A 25,241-nucleotide genomic window follows, 5' to 3' on the forward strand; every position below is an offset into this window, starting at 1 on the left:
AAAAGTCAGCAAGTGGAAACAAGAAGTCAAACTCTATATAACGCTTTACAATACACATCAACCACTCCATCCAGAAAAAAGAAAGACTGCAATCTAACCACCAGCAGATACAAAGTATACCATCTATAGGCATGTGTGTGTCGGCCCATCTGTAACAGCAAGAAAAAATCTCAACAACCTTAATCTTCCACTTCCATGAACCAACAACAAATCCATAGTATTATCATCATGCTCTGCTTTGGGTGCCACCACTTGAGAACTCAAACTTTGAACGGTTTTACAAGAATGGTTGCAAACAAGAATACCAAGAAACTTTCCTTTTTTAACTACCCAATTTTCTTTCATTGTAACCCCGGATTCCCTCCTTTCAACATCATCAGGTGGGCCCGGTAATTCAATCGGGTTTTCCATTTCCCAATTGGGTTCTGTGTCCCACTTTGGTTCCGCATCCCAAATTGGGCCGGGATCGGACATTGTTGATGATATATCTCTTTATCATTTGCCCCTAAGTTTCCCCATGAAGATCTAGTAGGATCCTGTTGTCAAAGTAGAATTAGATTATGCACAAGAAATCTGTATTTTTAATGTATATTAGGCTGCTAAATTTAGGCTTGTAAACGAACACGAACGTAGCATGTCCGTGTTAGTTCATTTAACTTTAACCAAACAAACAATCAGACACTTAACAATTAAACAAACAGGGTTTTCTTGTTCATGTGCGTTTGCTAAGAAGATAAACGGGTTCATGTTCGCTCTTTTAACAGTATAAATGAACGATTCACGAACCTAAACGTACAAACATAGCTAAACATAATTGAACAAACATAAGTGAGCTAAACCGACTACAACTAAATGTGAAGAATGTATTGGGTCTAAAAAGTTAGCAAAACCAGAATAAAATGTAATAGGCCTAGAATATTCAAAAACGAATATATTAACACACGTAAAAGAACGACCTCTAACGAACAGAAATGAAAGTCGACGAACAAATGAGACATGCGCCGTGTTCGTTCATTTAACTAAATGAACAAAAAAATTGTTCATGTTCATTCGTTTATTTGATAAGCGGGCATAAACGAACTTCCCGCCAAAATGTTCACAAACAGCTCACTGAATGTTTGGTCTGTTGACAAGGCCTACCGCTAATTAGCTTGAATTTTCATAAAAGTAAGTTTGTAACCTGTGATGATGTCAGCCCAGTCCACCCTTTATCTGCCCTTGACTTTGATCGTGTTCTTGGCCAATTTGGAGTTGATGAAAGTGGTAACTGAGGATGAATAACTTCCGGTTCTGATGTCACATTGCTTCTTCCACTCGAAAGCCGTTTTGACTTCAAGTCTACGGCCCGCACATAATCTGATGGCTCAGTGCTACTACACGTTGTATCCATCTTGAGTCCAGAACTACCTGGTGTCATTATAGAGTCAAGACTAGATAAACTAGAGGCTCTCGGGATGCCATCTGTATTTGATCTCTTCATGACATCTGTGTACAGATCTGACATGTCAACTACATCTTTTTCAGCTAACGCTTGTCTTTCTAAATCGTTTTTTCCTTTGAATGCTGGTAGATATTCCAGTTCATAACCGTATTTTGGTAAGCATAAGAATTTGAGAACACCAGCAACAAAATAACGTAGAGGACCGAAGCGTTTTTGGTATCTTTCAGAAAGTTCCAACACTGTGTGACAAAGATTAATATATAATTTATCAACATAATAGTTAATACTATTAAGAAAATCAAGCAGACTGACAATGTGTATGTTTCAGAGCTTACCATCACTAACAAAACCAACGTATGACACTGTCATTCCAAAATGAATGACACCTGTCTGAATCCATTCAACAGCAAACACATCTATAGCAGTCAGACCTCCCTGAAAAAAAAAGAATTACAGTAAATATTAATATTAGCGTGAAAAAGAGGCTTTTTTTGTTTCTAGAACATGTGTTTACGTATTTTCATTCTTCCGTGTGGTGTGCTGCTTGTTGACCAATTATATACATTAATTTCTCAATTACTGTGCCCCTTGTTGAACAATTATGTACATTAATTTCTCATTCAGTTTATCTTTCTAGAGCACATAAGAACCCTTTACACATTAAAGAAATAGGGAACACATTGTTTTACTTAACCTCTCAAATTGTTTTATACATTCAGATACAATTTTAATCAACATTGTTTCTGTAATCACAACTTGAAGTATCTTCTCAACAGTGTACTCTTTAGACTGTATTAAAATCCCCAAAATAGCCTATCTACAAAATAAGATTCCAACTTTGTCCCCTAAACTTAATATTTCCAAAAATGACCCTCTCTAACTCATCTTTGACCATGTATTAGAAAATCTAACGCGTCTTTGACGACATGTTAGCATAACACGTCGTCAAAGACGCGTTGGATTTCCTAACACATGACACGTCGTCAAAGGCACGTTAGATTTCCTAACTCATGGTTAAAGATGAGTTAGGCTTCCAAACACGTAGTCAAAGATATGTTAGCATCAAACGCGTAGTCGAAGATATGTTAGCTTTTTTGTTTGTTTGTTTTTAATATTATATTTTTATAACTAGTTTAACTTATATTTGTTTTTATTTTATAACTTTTAATATATCAAAATTTTATATTATTTCGAACGAGACATGCTTACTTTTACCTACTGACCGACATAAACTAACTCAAACTCGAGTCGTGCCAAACCAATATCGAAATATTCAATAAAATTTGACCCCGCTCGGTTTTAAATAAAATTTATGTCGGTCCGTAGATAAAAGTAAATGTTGGGACTTATATTTTAGACCGACGCATCAAATGATTATTATTGTGAGTGAAAAATAATTAATATTTTTTGGTCTGAACCAAGGGTGGATGGATTGAAGACCAAGACATGCTAGACTAGTATAAATAGATGTATTTGCTAATTTGTCTAGCATGAGTGAATGAGTGTATTGTGTGAGATCTAGGGTTTTATCTCTTAGAGAGAGTCGCCGCCTCCAGGATGAGCTCTCATGGAGGTGGCTGATCTTTACTGTATGTATGTGTGTATGTATGTGTGACATTTGAGCCAAAACAAGGTACACCTCAGTACGTATTTACCGATTAAGCAAATAAACGCCTTTTGCGTAACAAACGAACGATTAACCGAACGGGTCGGGTTATAACCCAGATATCTCGGGGGGGCATCTATAAGTGATATACGATCTATACAAGCTAAAATATTAGTAATATGGTCTTAGTTTGATAGCAAACAAGTTAAACGAAAACATGCTCGATTAACTACCCGCTATAGATTTAAACGCGAAAGATAGTTACAAACCAAGCATTGTATCATCCGTTAAGCCGAAAAAGACTTACCAGACACTTATTTGAAATGTTTTAAGCGATTTGTGAAAATATTTTTGATTTTTACAAACATATAGTACGTTTTTATAATTTTACACAAAACTAGCCGAAAAACACTCGTTTTCGCGCTGTTTGTTGCACCCGATAAGTTTTTCGCGCCAAAAAACCGAACCCGAACTAAATTTGGACTGGTCTTTTCGTATTTGGGCTTGAGAAATCAGAAACTTGGGCCAAAATGGGCCCAAAATGGGCCCATGGGATTCCGGCCGCAGCCGCCACCCCACCCCCCCCTTTGTTTTCCTTTCACATATAAACTAGATTTGAGATATTTTACACATATTTTCACAATACAACTTCTGGAACTCTTCTTCCCTAGCCAAACCAGCAAGAAACTAGGTAAGAACCTTATGATTAATCGATTTTTGATTCGTCTAAACTCGTTTAACAATATATAAACATATCTTGATTGTTAAAAATCATAGTTAACCATGTAAAACCCTCAAAAATCATTCAAAAACATACTTTGATGTTAAACCTAGTTTCAAATCAGAATCATGATCTTTTTTGGCCATAAACACGGATTAAAGGGTTGAAACGGCGTTTTTACGGTTCAAAAGTTCGTTTTTGTGCACTAGCCGAAACCCTAGGTTAAGGGCTGTTTTGTTGATGAAAAATTTCTTGGTTTGTGATATAGGACCTGTACCTAGCCTACATAGGAGCACAAGAGCTTGAAAAGTTGATTAGAAAGTCGGAAACAAGCCAAACCCGCTAAGGTAATGCCGAAACACTCGCTTACGGGCTGTTTAGGTTAAAGTTATGATGTGCATATTATTAGACCTTGAAATTTTTCAGGGACATCAGGGACCATGTCAATGAGTCCCTTATTAAATTTGGTAATTTTTCGACCATCCGAGAATATTTGGCGAATTTATTATCGAATCGGGACGTTTATTTGGGAAAAATAGCTAAAATACTTCAAAAATTATGAAATTTTTCTGGGAACTCAGATTTGATGTATTTTGATCACATATGAATTTTGGGATCATTTGGAGAAGTCTAAAGGTGTTTTGTGGATATGCGTTCGTGTGAATTTTTATAGCCGAATTTGGGCCGAAAAGAATATCGCACGAGCTTTTTACATTCTGGAATTGATACAGGTTGATTTGGGACATGAATTGAGCATTCAGGAATTTTTGTGGAATTTTTGGAAATTGTTTGGGGTAAACGGACGATTTTCAGGCGAAATAAAGCTGATAAAATGAATTTTTATAAATTAATAAATCAGTAAATAATTCCAGAAATATTTTTATAAAAATATAAATATTTTAATTGATAAGTGGCTAAATTTTCATAATTTATTGATTAACGACTAATTAATTATGCTAATTTAAAGATTAAACAAATTCAGTTTTTATAAAAACCGGCAAGTTCGCGACTAACGAACCTACGGGAACATCAAAACACCAAGAGTGATCAAAAATCATATTTTTGGACTAATTAAGTGAAAATGAACTTTTCTATGAGAAACCTGGACAATCCAGGTGGATTGTGCGCGTTTCTTCTTAAATCAAACTGAATAATGGAAACGGGCCCCGTGGCTAATCCGGGACCCCAGTATGGGATCCTTCTTTATAACTTAATCATTTTATTAACCAATACATTTACCCAAGCTTATTTTCCCATAACTGTTTTCTAAACGCGTAAACGAACAACTTGGCCCAGCTGGGAAAACGAGAATCTGAGCCAAGTTCAGTTTTAAGTATTAGACATTAAACAACATCACAACCTAAGCCTATTGCCACTTTCTGGGCGTTCCAGCTACACCCAGATTAGTTATACAGCCCAGTTTAGTATTGAGATTATAATAATATTAAAATATTAATATTATTATAATATTGATTATAGGAACTACTGATAGCGGACCGAACAAACCACGAGCTGATACAGTACTGATTATCTACTAAACCGTGAGTTTCATGACCCCACTCTTTAAACAGTTTTACGAACTTTTAGGGTGAAAAGCATGTTTGATTACATATACATACCTGAAACATGTATTGATGTGAATTATCTAAGTGCTAACACACGAAAGTCCCCACTAACACAGTGATTAACTTCGAGCCGGTGGCTTGTGAATAGTACTATTGGTTTGACAAACCCAAACGGAGCCGGCATGTATTGCTGAGACTTTACCCCGTTTACACATGACCATAATTATACAACACGCTATGTAGTGTTAGACATAGCTACTTGGGGCATATTGTGGGCGGAAATGGGCCACAGTGGTTGATTGAGCGTGGGAAATGGATGCACGCAGCACATACATTCAAGGCTTCACTGTAGCTTAGCATAATTACATCATTTACATAAATACATACTTATTTCATGATTACAAGTGTTGACTTGTGAATACTCATTACTGTTTTCTTGAAACTCATGAAACTCACCAACTCTAGTAGTTGACCCGTTTTAAACTGCTTTTCAGGTGTACCTAAATCGGAATGATTTGGTGATCTGTTACTTTCCTAAGGTGTGTGGCTGATGCTATGTGAATAGAGGCAAGGGTGTTAGTAGTAAGAACGTATGGTTAACGAACTAGTTTTGTTTGTATCACCTAGATTGTAAAACAATGATAGAACAATGAGTTGTAAAATATTGTAAATTAGTTTGTAATGTTTCTTTATAAACAATGTGTTGATACCAGAGGTGTCTGTTACATTCCCGTTTTACGCTTCCGCATTGTGCTAGTCGGGGTGTGACAGAAGTTGGTATCAGAGCCATTGGTTATAAAGGATTAGGTACCTTAGGGTACCTAAAATATAACCGTAGGCTCGATTAACTCTGGGAAATATTTAAATAATAATTTAATATTATATACTGATGGATGTCGGGATGAACTTGTAGGGCAAGTGAGTTATTTGTGGTCCGGAACATAATAACAGACTTGCTTGTACGAGGGAATTCGGGGAGAAGTCGCGGAACATGTGGTTAGGTAAAAGTGGCAACATATGTGTATAAAAGGTAATGTGAAAGTGTATATATATGTAACCCTCATACGTGCTTATTTGGAACAAGGTGTATAAATACGTGTATGTACGATACTGTTGATGACGGTAAATTTTACTATGAATATTATATTCATTAATATTCAATATTGATTTAAATAATAATTAAAATTTTAATAAAACTAATATTATATTTTAATATAATTAATATTAAATTTGGCTTGATTAATTAATCTTTTCGACAATAATTAGCGCTGGCAATAGATATTATTCTTATAACTAACCTTTGTGCAGAGTCATGTCAAGGAATAACGACTATGTACCGGAAGAAGAACCGGTAATCTCTGTAGAGGAAGAATCAGAGGAGGATCCAGAAGAGGAATCCAAGGAGGATCCAGAAGAGGAGGACCCAGAAGAGGAACCGGAGGAGGAGGAGGAAGAGGTGGAAGAAGAAATTATTTGTAGAGAGCTACCCAGGAATGTGCCTGATCTGTCCGGCTACAGATGTGATAGTTATCCACCCAGGTCACCACGCGAGGATCAAAAAGAAGTTAACAGTCAGTATCGTTCACCTGCTAGAGTAGCCAGATTACCCACTCCACCTATACACCTGTCGCCGACGACTTCAGCTACTGCGCGAGTCCGACAGACTGCTCGTATTCGGGTAACCCCGATTGAACCTACCTCGATTCCATTCAGATCTACCCACGACCGGGGAGGACATTCACGCCCTAGGGCAGATACTTCATCTTCCCGTTCATTGAGTATACCTACCCCTCGCCCTGACCTCCCAAACGCAGGAAACAATTCTTGGATGGCTGTCCTGACTGACCGTGTGATAGACATAGCCATAGCTAACATTAACCAGGAAATGAGGGACGTGACCCAGTACTTATCGACGTTACATCAGATAGTACTGAACTTGCAGCAGTCAGATGCCTACCACCACTGGTGTTTGGATAGGGTGACAGTTCGGCTGTGGAACTGTTACTGGGTGATTACGGTGTTGTTATTTTTATGTTTGTGGTTAGCCTATCGTTTGTACGGATAAATGCAGAATGTTACAGATATGTGTACATGATCTTTTGATACTCCATGTATGTATATAGTAGTATGTTATGTTTACATGGGACATAATTTTGTACATTATTAAAAGCACTGACTCTTATAGGGTTAAGTCTAACAGTCACTTAGTGACAGATTTTGATATATACATGCAAGCACTGGCCTTTATCAGGCTAAGTCTATGTACCTTTTATTATCAATGTACAGAACAATTTGTGAAATGTCAGTATGTTATTTGGTTTACCTGTATAACATTTATTATGATTATTATTACACAGTGCCGTAGACTGGAATTAGTACTAATTGGCTTATATTTGTTTATCATTATAGAATGGCCCCAAAGAAAGCAAACCCTATGACTGAGGCAGAAATAGCCGAGATGATTGCTCGGCAAATGCAGGCAGTAATCCCACTTATTGTAACACAAGTAACTGCTGGTGTTAATGCCAATATACAAACAAACCAGCAACAAATCAATAATGCTCCCCCAACCAACAATGAAACAGTTACAAATAATAATCCCCCAACTAATACAAATGCCCCTACCAATGCAAATAATCCCCCACCTGATGCAAATAACGTCAACAACAATAATCCCCCACCGAACCCAAACAATAACAATAACAACCCTAATCCCCCTCGAAGGGAATATTCGATCAAAAACTTTATGGCCTGTAAACCGATTGATTTCAAGGGCACTGAAGGGCCAAACGAGTTAATCAAATGGATCGAAAAGACTAAATCTGTCCTCAATATCAGCAATTGTCCACCCGAAAACATTGTCAAGTATGTTGCCTCTACATTTACTGATCACGCATTAATGTGGTGGAACACTACGGTACAGATAAAAAGGTCAAGATACGGTGAATCGCATGACATGGGCTGAACTCAAAACAGTGACGCTGGAACATTTCTGCCCAAAGAACGAAATTCAAAGGTTAGAACACGAACTTTGGAGTTTGGAAATGAAAGGAGCGGATCATCTAGAGTATACAAACCGCTTCAACGAACTGGCTCGCCTAGTACCATGGTTAGTAACTCCCGAGGACAAACGAGTTGAACATTATATCTGGGGTTTAGCCCCAGAAGTGAGGAGTTTGGTGAACTCTGTTGGCCATACATCATTTGAGAATGCCGTGACTCAGGCCGGCATCGTAACTTTTGACTTGGTAAGAAGCGGAGTGTTGAGAATGGCCGGGGAATCATCGAGTATGAAGCGAACTAATTATGGATCAGGGTCACAAGGAAGGCCAGCAAGTAAATGTGCACGCCCGACAATACAAAATTATGCCATGAGTAGTTCTGAGGTGAAACGAGACAGGTACAAGGGACCATGGTCAAAATGTGAAAATGTAGTTTTCATCATGTATGTGAGTGCAGGCCGTTAATCTGTCAGAAATGTGGGAGAACGGGGCATAATGGCCCCAGTTGTAGAGTCAGTATGAGAATTGTCAACCGACCAACCCAAGCAACTCAACCTCGTTGTCCGCAACCACCTAGACCGCAACCGATTCGTCAACAACCTATACAACAAATCACAGCACCAGCAAACCGTCGTGCTTGCTATGAATGTGGCAGCACGGAGCATTTTAGAAGGGACTGCCCCAAGCTGAATCAAGGAGCAGTCACCGGTCGGAACCAAGCATCAACCTCTGGTGCGTCTCGGGGACGCGCGTTTGTTATTGGGTCTGGAGAAGCACGACAAGACCCGAATGTAGTAACAGGTACATTTGTTGTTTCTGATCAGTATGCTTCTGTATTATTTGACACGGGTGCCGATAGAAGTTTTTTTTCCACTAGCTTTGTATCCCTGGGTAATATGTCAGTTAGTGATCTAACAAATCCCTATACTATAGATATCGCTAACGGTAACTCTATAACTGTCAACCAAATAGTCCAAAACTGTTCCATTATTCTTAATGACTACCCATTCCTTATTGACCTACTCCCGGTAGAGTTAGGAAGTTTCGATGTTATTGTCGGCATGGACTGGTTAACCAAGAATAAGGCGGAGATTGTGTGTAATGACAAGACAGTTAAAATTCCCCTTCCGGAAGGTGAAATGATTATGGTATAGGGAAAGAAGTCTGGTTCAATATTACCTCTCGTGTCTCATCTTAAAGTGTTGAAATGTTTACGCCAAGGTTGTATGGCATTCTTGGCAAACGTGACTATAAAGAACCCTGATGAGAAACGCATAGAAGAGATTCCCGTTGTACGTGAATACACCGATGTCTTTCCTGATGATCTACCTGGATTACCACCGAACCGACAGGTTGAATTCCGTATTGACTTAATCCCAGGATCAGCCCCTATTGCTAAGGCACCTTACCGACTGGCACCCTCTGAAATGCAAGAATTATCTAACCAGTTACAGGAGTTGTTAGATAAGGGTTTCATACGTCCTAGTTATTCTCTTTGGGGAGCACCGGTATTGTTCGTAAAGAAGAAAGATGGAAGTTTTAAAATGTGTATCGATTACCGGGAACTAAACAAAGTTACCATCAAGAACCGATACCCTCTTCCACGAATAGACGATTTATTTGACCAACTTCAAGGGGCAAACTATTTCTCGAAAATTGATCTTCGATCCGGTTACCACCAAGTTAAAATTCAAGAGGAAGATGTGTCTAAAACGGCGTTCCGAACTCGTTATGGCCACTACGAATTTTTAGTTATGCCGTTCGGACTAACTAATGCTCCCGCAGTTTTCATGGATCTTATGAATCGAGTTTGTAAACCGTACCTCGACAAATTTGTTATCGTGTTTATTGATAACATTTTGATATATTCGAAAACCAAGGAGGAACACGAGCAGCACTTACGAACTATCTTGGAGCTGTTGAGGCAGGAAAAGTTGTATGCCAAGCTGTCAAAATGTGAACTCTGGCTACAAGAGGTACAATTTCTAGGGCACGTTGTTAACCGACACGGTATTCATGTAGACCCGAGTAAGATTGAAGCCATCAAAAATTGGCAAGCCCCAAAGTCACCGAAAGAGATCCGCCAATTTTTGGGTTTAGCTGGGTATTATCGGCGCTTTATTGCTAACTTTTCCAGCATAGCCCAACCTATAACTCTTTTGACTCAAAAAGATCGTGCTTACGTTTGGGGAGAAGAACAAGAAGCAGCTTTTCAATTGCTGAAACAGAAACTATGCCAAGCTCCGATACTGAGTCTTCCAGAGGGAACTGATGATCTGGTAGTTTATTGTGACGCTTCCCGGAAAGGTTTAGGGTGCGTACTTATGCAAAGAAACAAAGTCATAGCATACGCTTCTCGACAATTAAAGGTGTACGAGAAGAATTATACCACCCATGATTTGGAGGTTAAACTCTACTGATCATCCGTTCACCTAGTGATGACTCTATCTTCTCAACCGTACTAGGAAATCTGAAGACTCACAAGCAATGAAACATCTCTAAAGAATCTTGGATTATTGATCTTGATCAACTTTTCCTTAACTTGAGTCTTTTCACTTGATTTGAAGCAAGCAATTTGCAATGAAATTCAAGAATTTTTACTCCCCCAATTTCGTTGCAATTGTCTTTGAAAATTGCGTCTTCAAATCAAGTATGGGTGAAACAACCTTGACCATCCTTATCAAGATTGTTGATTCTGTAATAAACAAGGATAAACAAAATATTATGTTGGTTGACACTCATAAGGGATGAAATCCGTAAGCTTGGTCAACACTTGTTCTTGTAAAGCTCTTTGATGAAGTTTGTGAAAAATTGATAAAGCTTTGATTTCCTTTTGCTTGTTGATGATTGGATAAAATTTACTAAAATACCCCTGGTATATATCTTCCGTAAAGATCAGCTTGGTCAAACGGTCAACGGAACCAAAAATCTCAAATGTAATTCATTCACGAGCATGGATTCAGTCCACGAGCACACAAGTCAAAGTCCCTTCACGAGCATACTCAGTGTTTACTCAAGCATGCTGGGGAGCTTGCTCGAGGGCCTTGCTCGAGAAAACACTTGTCTTTTTCTTTCATCGAGCACGCTGGAAAGCTTGTTCAAGGCCCTTGCTCGAGAAAACACTTGTCTTTTTCTTTCATCGAGCATGCTGGAAAGCTTGCTCGAGGACCTTGCTCGAGAAAACACTTGTCTTTTTCTGTCATCGAGTATGCTCGAGACCATGCTCGAAAATTACTTAGTTTTTCTTTTCTTCCTGAGCATGTACAAAAGCAAAGTGTGCTCGAAGAAGGTTTGCTTGAGTAGAACAAAGTGTGCTCGAGACCAAAAGATAGATTTTGATAAACCAGGATGTGCTCGGGGTTCATGTGCTCGAAACCAAACTTGATGTGCTCGATTTAAGATATGCTCGAGATAAGCTGTGCTCGAAGCAACACTTAATCATTTTACATACTCGAGACCATTCTTATCATGCCCGAGACATCCAGACTTCTTTTCTGCATCATCAATCAATGATTTTCCAATACAGAACCTGCTTGAATATTCCCTTTGCATCTTCCATCTGCTGCTACAAACAATGATTAGATTGCTTCTGGTACCTGCTCATTCTTGACTTCTGCATATCAGATTGTACCAGCAGCAATGTTCTTCAATATTCCCTTTACTGTTCAAGCAACACACTCATATCAGAAACAATTTTAAGCACATAAAACCTTAATTTTCAGATCAAGAACCAAGCTTCTTCATCTAAAATTAATCGCTGTAGCAATATCCCAGTCATCTCAATATCAACCATCTATCTTGAATCTATCAACAGCCATTACAGATCTGAGAATCATCTTCAATAACAGTTTTGCGCCAAAACGAGCTAAAAACACTGTTACATCAGATCTAGACCGATATGTCCAAATAAACATGAAATTGATGTTGAATCTCCGAACGAGTCATCAACCCAAACATCAATCCACATAAATTTTACCCAAATCATCAAATAATTTCAAGACCCTAAAAATTTTTTCAACAAACCTCATCGGCTTAACGTCCATGGTGGATTCAAGAGCGAGGTGAATCAGATTCAGCGGTTAGTCTGAACGATTCGGCGACCCGCTCTGATACCAATTATGAGAACCGAGCCCTGGTGCGGAAGCGTGAATAATGGTCGTTATTAACGGTGGAGCTCGGATCTGAGCTAGGATCGAATCGTATTCGCTCTTGAGAGGGGGTTTTGGACGGATGAGTGGTGTTTGGGAGAGAGCCTGAATTGATTACAATGAACAATAGACTGGATGAACAAACATATGCAATCGATTCACAAATTTAAATAAAGAAGTGGCAGTATGATTTCATTTATCAAAAGATTATCATACATAGCACTCAGACATACAATAAAGATCAGCCACCTCCAGGAGAGCTCATCTTGGAGGCGGCGACTCACTCAAAGAGATAAACCCTAGATCTCACACAATACACAATACACTCATTCACTCATGCTAGACAAATTAGCAAATACATCTATTTATAGTAGTCTAGCATGTCTTGGTCTTCAATCCATCCACCCTTGGTTGAGACCAAAAAATATTAATTATTTTTCACCCACAATAATAATCATTCGATGCGTCGGTCTAAAATATAAGTCCCAACAATCTCCCCCTTAGACCGATGCCATCGAATTTCAACTCTATGTGATCAGCAAATAATCTTCCATTCTTCAAATCCGTTTCTTTCCTTGTAAGTCATCTTCAAACCTTTCATTTGCTAGGTATGCTCGATGAGTGTCTTCGAGTAGACTTCACTTGGAATATATTCTCTTTCGGAGAATACATATTCCCTTTGAGTAAGCTTCGTTCCTCTTGACTTGTTCAAGCTTTGCTCGAATAAGTCCATCGAGCAAGCTCATTCTTCTTGATGTCTTCAGTTTTTCTTATTCAACAATCTTTTGCATGCTCGGATGTAAATCTTGCTCGGTAACTGAACTATGCTCGAAGTCTTTGCTTTGATTCACGTGACATCCTCTTATTGCATCCATGCTCGTCCCCATGTGCTCGAACATCCTGTGCTCGTAACACTTGGTTAAAACCTGTATGATCAAGCTGTTTGCTCGATTGGCAAACCATGCTCGATAGAAGCATACTCTTGCTAGATGAAGTGTAGCTTGCTCGAAGCCTTTTAACACTTAGAAGAATCAACCATTTAAGGTTCAGAACCTTGCTCGAAGTAGTAAATCATGCTCGATCGTCTAGGCTTGCTCATATTCCATACTTAGCCGTTTCTGAGGAGGTTGAGAAGATTCCAATCTTCCTTATTAAGAAATCCGACCCAACAATCTCCCCCTAGATTGGAACAAGCTCAGATGCACCAAAACATACCTGCACAGAGTTACACATGTATCAGATTTCTAGATAAATCATTTAAGAACGTGTCATTTCATTACATAATTGGAATTTTTGCCACATAGGCATTTCACACTAAATTTTTACAACTCAAACAAAATACAAAGATAAACAGAATTAAAAATCAATCATCCATTAGCTCCATTCTGTTATCTTCTTCCTCTGTTCTTGACTTCAGCCCTTTCTTTCAGTTTCTTCACATATGCAGCTCTTTGCTTCAGCATGTCAAGTTCAGAGGAGTCAGAGGCATCACTTGGGAATCTTGCATCAATCAAATCTTGTAAATCTTGTGGATGCATATATTGCAGATCACCATCCTCCCTTATGACTGCAATAGGTATACCTGACTCATTTCTCAAAGTGGTCGAATCATCATTTTGATTGTACGTTATGTATGTGATTCTTCCAAATTGTTGCACTCTTGAGTTGGGTACCTTCATCTCTTCTCTCGTAGCCAAGCACTCTTTTAAGGTCTTCCTTTTCTGATGAGAGCTGCTTGCTAGAGTTCTCCTTTTCTTTGATTCAGAGAGAGAAAGCTCAGATATGTGAACTTCACTTATTCTCTTCCTCCTTTTCTCCTTTTCTGCTTGGCTCCTGATTTCTCTCTTCTTCTGCTGCAGAAATGGGAATCCCTTTTCTGCTTGATTCTTTAAAAACTTTGAGAGATCATTCCTCAGTTGACCAGATGGTTGACTTCTTACTTGATTGTCATATAAATTCAGCTCAGCCATCTTGGTCAGTTGTTCTTCTGAAAAGTTTCTCAAATAATCTCTGAAGATGATGAGATGTTCTGTTTCATCTTCAGTCACAACCCTTAATGTCTTTGATCTTCTGTCAAAATAGAGATGTGTGGGCAAATTCAAGTTTCTTGGCTGCACAGGTCTCACACTCTCTGACCTCTGGGTTCTGCTTGAGCACCCCATTTCAACTTTCTTAATCTTATCAAGACCCTCTTCAATATACCATCCTTTTATTGTATCTTCAGTTTGCATTAACAGTCTTGACATTTTTACTCCCTTTTTGTGGCCAGCAGATGTTGTTTTGACCACCTCCAGCTTGAACCCTGCAATCTGTAATCATAGAAATAAAATATATCCTGATGAATAAAATATAGATACTTAGAATATTTATAAAGATCAGAGGTAACATTATACCTTAAATATCGGTTCAACCAAACTATGGAAAACTTTGGTGGAGCGACCACGTCCAGACCGGGGATTTAGAATGACAAGCATCCTAGGTGGACTTTTACTTTTAATATGTGAATAAGAAAAATCAGCAGCCAATATTTCAGAATCCTGCTTCTTGGAACATACCAAAGGATGAGGTGAAAAATTCACAAAACAATGCTGATCTGCAAACCCAGTAACCCATTGTCAAGCTTCGTCTGGAGTAGAAGCCAAAAAGCAAAAATCCTTCCTGCTTCTAGCAGATTTCAAGAACCGATACAAACTGTATGAATGCTTTTTCAGAGGATATGAATGTACTATAAAATGCCATAGTTGTAGGACACCTGCATAAGTCGTGAATTTAATTAACTAAAAAGTTCCAAAATGTGAAGAAATGTGTACAGAGTAATAACGTTTTGTTGTGTTTACAAGTGTGTTAAGAGATTTCAAGTTTATAAAAGCCTGTAAACGGACCAAATAAACATGAACGGAGCATGTTCGTTCGTTTAAATTTAGCCGAACAAACAATCGAACAACAATAAAACAAGCGGGGTTTTCTTGTTCGTGTTTGTTTTTTAAGAATATAAACGTATTCATGTTCGTTTGCATTCGTTTGTTAACAGCATAAACGACAGTTCATGAGCATAAACGAAACAAACGTAACGAAACATAAATGAACGAACATAACTGAGCTGAAACAAATTAAAAAGTAAATGTGAACAACAATGTATAAGGCCGAAAAAGTTATTCAAACTAGACTAAAATGTAATGGGCCTAAAAAATTTTAATAAATATATTAAGGAATGTAAACTATCAAACTTAAACAAGCGTAAACTAACAAGCATAAATGAACGAACCAAACATGAGTTCATGTTAATTCGTTTAACTAAATAAACAAAGTTTCTTGTTCACGTTCGTTCATTTGGTAAATAAACAAACTTCTCGTCGAACAGTTCACTGAACATTTGGCTCGTTTACAGGCCTAATCTTGAATAGATATAACTAAAAACACAACTTTATGTATGTCAAGATTAAACAAGCCAACTTCTTTGCAAATTACAATTAGAAGTGTGGCAATTTGAGCAATTTGTTCATCTTTTTACGTGTAGAGTTTTAACCACTTTATCCACGTTTTAAAGGGTGAAGACTTTAGATGTGTGTGAGTTGACGTAATAAATATAGAAAAATCTAAGGCATAAAAAGTTTGACTATATTTTAAAATCCTTACAGAAATTACGTCATCAAGGCTTAAAACATGAGAACCCCAAACCAATGCCCTGCTTGTTAATTTAGCATCAACAGTAAGGAGATGTGTATTTTCGGTTGTATTTTGCGCATCGGTTACGTTAATGTTCTTCCTCTTATCCAAAACTAGCTTTCCAGAAATGACTCATATCCCAATAAATCAGATTTTTCATCTCCAATGTCAATTCTGTGTTCCTCCCTCTTTGATTTCTGGATATCATCGCTGCTGGCACTGACATCATTCCTTCTAGAAGCCTTAACTTTTGTACGTTTTTCAGGGAATACAACAGGAGATGTTTGTTCACCCGTTGATACTTGAGAACAACAGTTAAGGCGGCGAAGTGATTGTTGAGGGGTTCGTTCTTAAAGAATTGCTCTTTGGAAGACTGCCACTGTTCTGCATGCCGATTACGGTGCAAAATAAAACGAACACAAATGACAGTGGCAATGGAAGGTTTCTCTTAGCTGTAAAGTCAAAGTCAACTGTAAGAGCCAGAATAAGAATCTGACCTATATTGAAATTTATATGAAATGCATTTTAAATAACTCACTTTTTTTTGTTTTGTTTCAGTTTCATGATCATATTGACTTATAAGCATTAGGGAAAAATGTTTGCATATCCACTTCTAAACTAACGAAATGACTAAGCCAACAAGTGACATGAAACAAACCACATAATAAAGTAATAAGTTTTCAAGATGCCATATCCCAAAAATGCCTAATAATGATTTTGCTTCATGAGTTTGATAATCCTATATTATATAATAATAATAATAATAATAATATAATATTGTTGATAAACCACATTGCTAAAATATCACTTGCGAAATGTGAACATTCAAATTCTAGGGTTTCTGGAAGGTTTATAAACTGTAAAAAAAAAAAAAAAAGTGGATCAAAATTATTATAACGTACAAAACAACAATCCAGCTAAAACAACATCCAGATTCGTAATTTCATAAACACACGAATTTAGGCAATATAACCCCACAAATTCGATCAAGTGCAATAATAAACCATCGTAACGGAAGAACAAAGTACCAGTTAATCGAATTTGATGATAGTAATTGTCGACGGAGGCTGATGATGATGATGATGGATTATTATTATTATTATTATTATTATTGATTGATTGATTGATTTTGATTTTGATTTGGAGAGGGAAGGATCGACTGTATGTGTTATGATGCAGAAAACTATTAATATTTTTAGAGTACAAATTAAAATTATTATTATCATTATTATTATGTGTTATCCTTTTATTATTATTAGTAGGTTAGATCCGTGTAATACACGAGTTGATAATAAAATGAAAACAAAGTTAAAAAAGGTTATTTAAGTAAACTGAAGGAAATTGTAGCATTTTCTAAGAAAAACTTCTTATAAAGAGTTGTAAATATTTTTCATTGGGATGGTGTTATCATTCATGGCATTATTGTTGCAGATAAGGTTCACTCAACGAAATCATTTAATCTGTTAATACAAATTTATACTATTAACTACAAATTAATATATCTTAAATCTTAAAACAAACTAATGCGTGTTGTGTGTTACCCACAACAAAGAACATAAAAGAAAGAAAAAGTAAAAAGAATACACCGTAAAAAAGAACATATTGAGCTAATAAAGCATATACATATTTTGCAGTCATAAGTTAATGATAAAACATTTAAATATAAAAAGAAAGTGTATGCAAGTCAACCCAACACGACCGCGTATTTCGATGCATGCTAAAAGTTAACATGTTACAACCTGAACGTGTTTGATATGACACTTAACCAATCCATCCTGCCACATCTAACAAATATAAAATTACAAAGAAACGCTAAAAAGCTTGACACATATGAAGCACCCTAGGAGGCATCAACCTATATGTCCCTGTGTATGCTTTCATGACGCCAATATCAGCCACCTTAACAACCAGCATGCAAAATATCCCGTTTTTATAAGATTAAAAAAACGCGAATCTAATATCATTTTAAATTAATTTGAATGAAGCCGTTTGTGGCTGTTTGCCCGGGTTTACCTATTCATCAGTTGTTTAAGTTAGTATTTAAGAGATAGAATGCATCTCTATCTTGTACTCGATTCAAATTCAATTTTTTTTAACTCAATATATCACTTTCTATTTATGGGATATAGACTCTTTCATTAAATTCAAAACAATAACATAACAGAATCAGGATTGCTGAAATTCTGGTTCATTAGTTTATCAAAATACCAACACCATCATACCCATCTTTTGTGCTTGATGTAAACATCCATAGCAGCTTCTGTTCTAGGAAGGCTTAGAATCTGAAAACAATAACAGACATGGTTTAGATATTCAAATACTTGAAAACAAACAATTATAATAGTATAAAGATTAGGAATAAAAAAATACCAATTGGAATTTATCAATCTGCAGCACATGTCTTTAGTTATTTAAGTTGTCATCCCTGTTTAAGTCCATGTAAGTCCATGCATATTTCATCCTTGTATAAAAAAAAGTTATAAATATTAGAGTGCCATGTGGCAGAATGCGCTTAGGGCTAGATGCTTTTTTTGAGATCCCGTGTGTTTATTTATGTTAGGAATATTAGAGTGCCATGTGGCAGTATAGATGACTCTCATGAATTTTATTAAAAATCCACTCCTTTATTAAATAGGAAGGTTGTTATTATTATTATTATTATTATTATTATTATTATTATTATTAGAAAGTTTGGTGCCGCAAATGGCCATGGTTATTTGGCGGCACCGTATAGTCGGTGATTCTTTTTTAGTTTAGTTACCATAATAAACGCAAAGGAAATCGGCCAAACGTTAATTTTTATTTTGTTTTAGTTCCGGGACCATAACAAATCTAAAAGGAACCGACTGAGTTTGAACATACTCGCGGTCTTATTTAAAGCCCATGACCGACAACGCTACCGACCGACCCCCCCCCAATTGGTGGTTTCCAACTTATGTTATATATATATTTTTTTCATTTTTTTAGTTCCGGTACCGTAAGGTACGTAATCAAAACCGACCGAATTCGTGTCAAGTTACCGCCTTAATGCTTGTGACTGACAATGCTTGGGTTTTATCACCGCCAGGGTTTGCCGCCAAATAAATATTGTCTTAAATATTTTTTTTTCTTATATGTTAATTTGACGAATTAATTTTTTGGGTTTAAACCCTCAAATTTTACCAATGGTGTCTATATCGTAACGAACGCAGTCGGTACTGACTGAATTCATGTCAACTCATTTTCGTAACGCTCGGTTTTTACCAACGCCTGAGTTTCAACACTGGGGTTTTGCCGGCTGTCCTGGCGCAACGCGCCGGGTAGAAAAACTAGTTATTATATAATATAATTAACAAGTTTGGTGCCGCAAAGCCCCGATTGGGCCACTTTGCGGCACCCTACTGGAAGTAATTTTTTTTAGTTTCGGCCGTAATAAACTTAATGAAAACTTGTCGCAAAGCCCCGATTGGACCACTTTGCGGCACCTTATTGGTAGTATTTTTTTTAGTTTCGGCCGTAATAAACGTAATGAAAACCTACCGAATGAAAATATTGTTTTTATTCTTTTTTATTATTTTGTTTTAGTTACGGTATCATGCCGAACGCGACGAAAACCGACTGAATTCGTATAGATTCACTGCATTTTGTTTTAGTTCTAGTACCGTAATGAAAACCGACCGAATGCTTGTTTTGTTTTTTTTTAGTTCTGGTACCGTAACAAACATGAGGAAAACCGACTGAATTCCCGTAGACTCAACCATCTCAATGCCCGGGATTGATGGCAGTCGGGTTTTATAAATGATCGAGTTTATCGACCAAAGCCACGCCATTAATCCACCCCAATTTTTAAACTTTTTTGTTTTATTTTTATCTTAAGTCTGATACAAGCTTCTACGACGATAGATAGGGGCAAGGTTTTAATGCACGTAACTGAAACCGACCGAATTCACGTCGACTTAATGTATCAACGCTTGTGTTTTACCACCGTCCGTGTTTTACCGACTTGCCCCACGCAACGCGTTGTGGAAAACACTAGTTATAATATAAAACTAGGTTATTGGCTCGTGTATGACACGGACGGAAATATAAAAATTGTCAAGTAAACACATATATAATTTCAAACAATAAGTTATTTTTTTAATATATTTTTTGAGACACCAACATGATTTTTAATTACAGTTTATATTCATACGCAAACAAAGTATATAAATTTATAAACTTACAAAAATAATTTTATATAGTAGAATGGTTACGAATAAAATTTAAAACTTTGAAAACATAAACTTCATAAAAAACAATATTAATAGAAACAAAGAAACTTCACTAGCATTAGTTTGGAAAGCAAGTAAATCAAAAAATAATTATTTAGGAAAGATTCCAGATAAGCATCTAAGAATGATTCGGGCTTTTTACCATCTTCGAGCTTATTTTCTTCCTGGACCAGCAACACAGTTGATGGCATAAATATACATACACCAATCTAACAAACATAGTGACTACGAAAACTATTTTTACATTTCATGTGAAAAGTCTTGCACCCTTATAAACTGAAGCATGTCCAAACACATTTAAGAACCAGAACCAAATCGAAACCTTTTTAAATGACATGTTTTGAACATAACCAAGTCGATATGTTTTGAGAATGACCCATTTTAACCCAAACCAATTCGATATCTTCTAAAATTGACCTGATATGACCCGAACCAAATCGATACCATTTTAAAAAGATCCGTTGAAACCCGAGCTAAGTCGATACCTTTTTTATATTGACTCGTTGACCAGAACTAAACTGATACCCTTTTAAAATAATTTGACTTGACCTGAGCAAAAGAAAATTGAAACATTTCTAAAATGACCAATTTTTAATTTATAACACACTTGAAGATTAAGAAGAAAAATGAAGGGTAACCGATGACCGTCATTTGAGTAATGCAAAAACCTAATTAACCTAAGCAGCTAGGGTAAGTTAGGTATCATATCCACCAGGAGTATGTGGTCAGTGTGAAGTGAAATCAATTTCTAAACTTATGAAGTAATTCAATTAAAGTACTGATCACACTAGCAAATGGTTTATATGTTGCAACAAGCAAGCAAGTAATCACGTGTTCAATCAATTAACAAAGACAAATCACACCCGGGAATCCAAGTAATTAACCTAACAGCAAACTCATGCAACTTAACAGATTAACAATCAATTATTAACACCGATTGACTAACTAGACAAACCTTAGGCATCAACGCTTACTAACACACGGCACTGGTTATCAAACAGTATCTGCCAGGGTGACTCAACTAAGGGAAAGCGTATGCTTCATCACATTCAACTAGTCAAAACAATCCTATAAGCAATTATCATAGCAATTGGTACAATAATCCTTCTGATCGAAATAAACCTAAACCGACTGAGTGCACAATAATACTAGACATCAATACTCATAGATTAATCAAAGATCATTACAATCAATTCTTTCTAAATACATGAGAAAAACTGAAAGATACAATACTCTACATCCCGGGTATGTCTCGAAGAAACTAGCCGCGCATCGGCATCTCTCGGGCCTCGGTTATTTGAGCACAACACTAAAGATAAGAGAGTCGGTAACTGTGCGCAGCAGCACCTATACCGGTGTCAGCCATAACCGATCACGTGGATTAATATTATGTTAATTTTTCTGCTATTTGTCATATGGAAATATTGCTTGTTAGTGTAAACTTTAGGGACATACAGTATTATGCCATGTTCACTACGTGGTACAAGCCACACCAGCTCTTAAAGCCGATTACATAAATATACATACATGAATGTGATATACGTGCTATTTGATAATTATATGAAGCATAAAAATTATAGTCACACGAATATGGACTTGAAATCCTCAAGCTATATCATGTGCATGGTACACAAATACTTGCATCTGACAGTAACTACATATGTATACATATGCATATATATATATAGGGGAAGGTTCATGTGCATTTTAGTCTTAACATGAGAACGTAGGAAATAATACCAATTTATAAAAAAACGAGAACGTAAGAAACAATATCAACTACAATATCAATCTACATAAACAATTATTTATAATAACAAAGAAAAAAACCTAAAAATTACAACAAAAGAATCAAAATCAATAACAAAAATAATAACAGCAAATACCAACAAATACTTATATCAGCAAAAGAAGAAATCTAATAATAACAACAAAATATGAATAATCAAATACTTATAATGTCTCATAATCGAAAATTAGCAACTACGAAAAAAAAAACAACAAACACTTATAAAGATAAACTTAATGATAACAGCAAATTGGCTCTCACTGTTTTCATGTTAAGAATAAAATGTATTTGATCCTGTTTCTATACATACATATATATATATATATATATATTATTAAATAATAGGGGATAGGTTATTGTAAAAAGACAATGCTTCCTAGGAATGGTAAGAATAATCATGGGCCATTAGATTAAAGGATCCAAGGGTTGAGATTTAAAATTACCAAAAACCGACATAGTTTCTTAGAATTAACTCTTTTACCATTATGTAACAACTCTGTTTTTCCATGTGCAATTTTATATCTAATACCCGACCGGTCTTAGGATTCGGGAAAATTTATCACTAAAAAGTATCACGTTTATCAAGGAATTTCTATACAAATTATATTTATTTATTATAATTATTTAATATATATATATAATTTTAGAAAATGTTCATTTTTAACCCAAAAATATACTTTAATCCTTACTTGTTTCCACCACAATTCTCCAGGGACTAAAGTGCAATTTTAATCTATTCTCTTGATAACCCAGTTACCCAGACCCGTAACCCATGACCCGTTTACCTAAACCGTGGCCCGTTTATCTTACTTGAGCCACAACTCTAGTCATAAACTTGGAATTAAATCATGTTTTTGATTGTTCCTACCATATTCGGCCTAACCAACCTTGTTCATTAAGAAACGCGATCATATATAACACGAATTTATTTATTCTATGAACCGACTTGACCTAAAAATCGTTTTTATAACTTAGACTTGATTATAACTCAATTTCTCGCATCTGCACCCCTCCAATACCAGCGCCAACCGAAGCCCCGTGGTTAATTGGATTAACATCGTCTGGTGAGACCCCGTTCGTCGCCATCTTTGCCGACTCTGTTACCTCGCAATTGAACCGTGTTCAGTCAACGGATTAGGTAATTAATTATATGTTTTGGTTCGTTTTGATATGCTGATCATTAGCCCTAACACTAATTCGACGAACAATTAACGAATTATTCGATTGCAGGATAATTAGGGTTTATGATCAATTTGGGGTTTTTATTAGTTCAGTATATATATATATATATATATATATGTTTAAGTTCAGGAGAGAAATAAAATTACTGTGAGAAATGTGAGAAATGAATATGGGCCACTAGTTTTATTTTAGGTTTTAAACGTTTAAAAATAAATAAAAAAATGTAAATACAACAATAAATGCATTCTCTCTCTTTAATTAATACAACTAATATAACCATAATAAATCACTCTCTAATTATGGATACACATATCCTATACGTGTGTAGGTTATATGTTTTTCGTGTGTAGGTAATATGATTTCTTATTCTTAGAACAAGTGTATGTTATATGTTTTTGTTTAGTTTGTATATTTTTTATTGGCATTGTAAGATAATTTTTTCTATTATTCATCACAATGTACATACGTGTTGATTGATATTGATATATAATATATGAATAAATTATATTTGTGTAGGATAAATTTTTCGAATGTAGGTTATATGTTTTTCGTGTGTAGGTTAAATGTTTTCGTGTGCGTGTGTAGTTTATTGATGTTGAATCTTGTGTGTCGGTTATATGTTTTTCGTGTGTGGGCTATATGTTTTCTTATTATTAGAACAAGTATACGTTATATGTTTTTGTGTAGGTTGTGTACTTTTTTGTTGATATTTAATGCAAACACGTGTAAGATAGTTTTTTGTACTATTTATCACAATGTAACTAAGTGTTGATGGATATTAATATATGGAGTTGAAAGAAATTAGTTTTGGATAGAAAGAAAAATTTTAATGTATGAATAAATTGTACTTGTATAGGATAAAAATTCAAGAGACAAAAAATAAGTTATAAAAATAAATGAATTATTATTATTTTCCAATTATAATAATTTGATAAATTATATTAATTGAATAGATAACTATTATATTTATTAGTTATATTAATTGAAGAGTGAGCATGAATTAATATTTTCCTTATTTATCTTTAAGCATTTAAAACATAAAATAAAACTAGTGGTCCATATTCATTTCTCACAGTAATCTCTTTTCTCTCCTGAACCATCACCTATATATATATATATATATATATATATATATATATATATATATGCATTTACAGAGTCTAACCAACTGACACCCCAGCTCAGTTGGCTAGGGTGTGTGTTAATACGTTGAACCGGCCACTGATGCGGGTTCGGGTCCCGGCCAGCCGGATCTTTTTTTTGTTATTTTTATTTTCAATGTTTTAACTTATTTTAATTATTTATAATATATTATAATTAATATTAAATATTTAATAAACAATACTTTATTTAAACCGACATCATAAAGTTAATGTTTCATGTCAAATAGTCTCGCTACAAGTTTTCGTGTATCTATGTGTGTGTGTGTGTATTATTAATAATAAATCACCATTATTTTGCTAAAATCGACACTAATATGGATATTTCTCGTTGTAAAAACGTCTTTATAAATTCTCTTATATTTATTAGATATATATTTTATATATATGTATAAATATATATATGTATATATGTAGGTATTATTTTTAAACAAAATTATAATAAACGTATTAAGCGTATTACAAGTGTTAATTATATTTTTACTATTAAAATTTCGTTAAGAGGTAATTATATATTTAAACGTTTTAGTATATCTCAACTCACATTTATTTAAACTCATTATTTGTAAACTCAATTATTCGATAAATAATGATTTTTATAATTAAATGATAACAATAATCCGTTGAGATCAATCGTTCAATCCATAACGTAATAATCATAATGTAACTCAATCCACATCGAAACCCTAAATTCATTTTACGTATTATATT

General features: G+C 35.6%; 1 pseudogene; it reads right to left on the reverse strand.

The window, feature by feature from the left end:
• Nucleotides 1–123: 123 nt before the first annotated feature.
• On the reverse strand, nucleotides 124–23,274 carry LOC143545451 (sphingoid long-chain bases kinase 1-like; annotated as a pseudogene).
• Between the last annotated feature and the right edge of the window lie 1,967 nt (nucleotides 23,275–25,241).

This window comes from Bidens hawaiensis, unplaced genomic scaffold (genome assembly GCF_021521415.1).
Source record: "Bidens hawaiensis isolate Kalapana, Puna unplaced genomic scaffold, B.hawaiensis_p1.1 tig00013977_1, whole genome shotgun sequence".
Classification (NCBI taxonomy): domain Eukaryota; kingdom Viridiplantae; phylum Streptophyta; class Magnoliopsida; order Asterales; family Asteraceae; genus Bidens; species Bidens hawaiensis.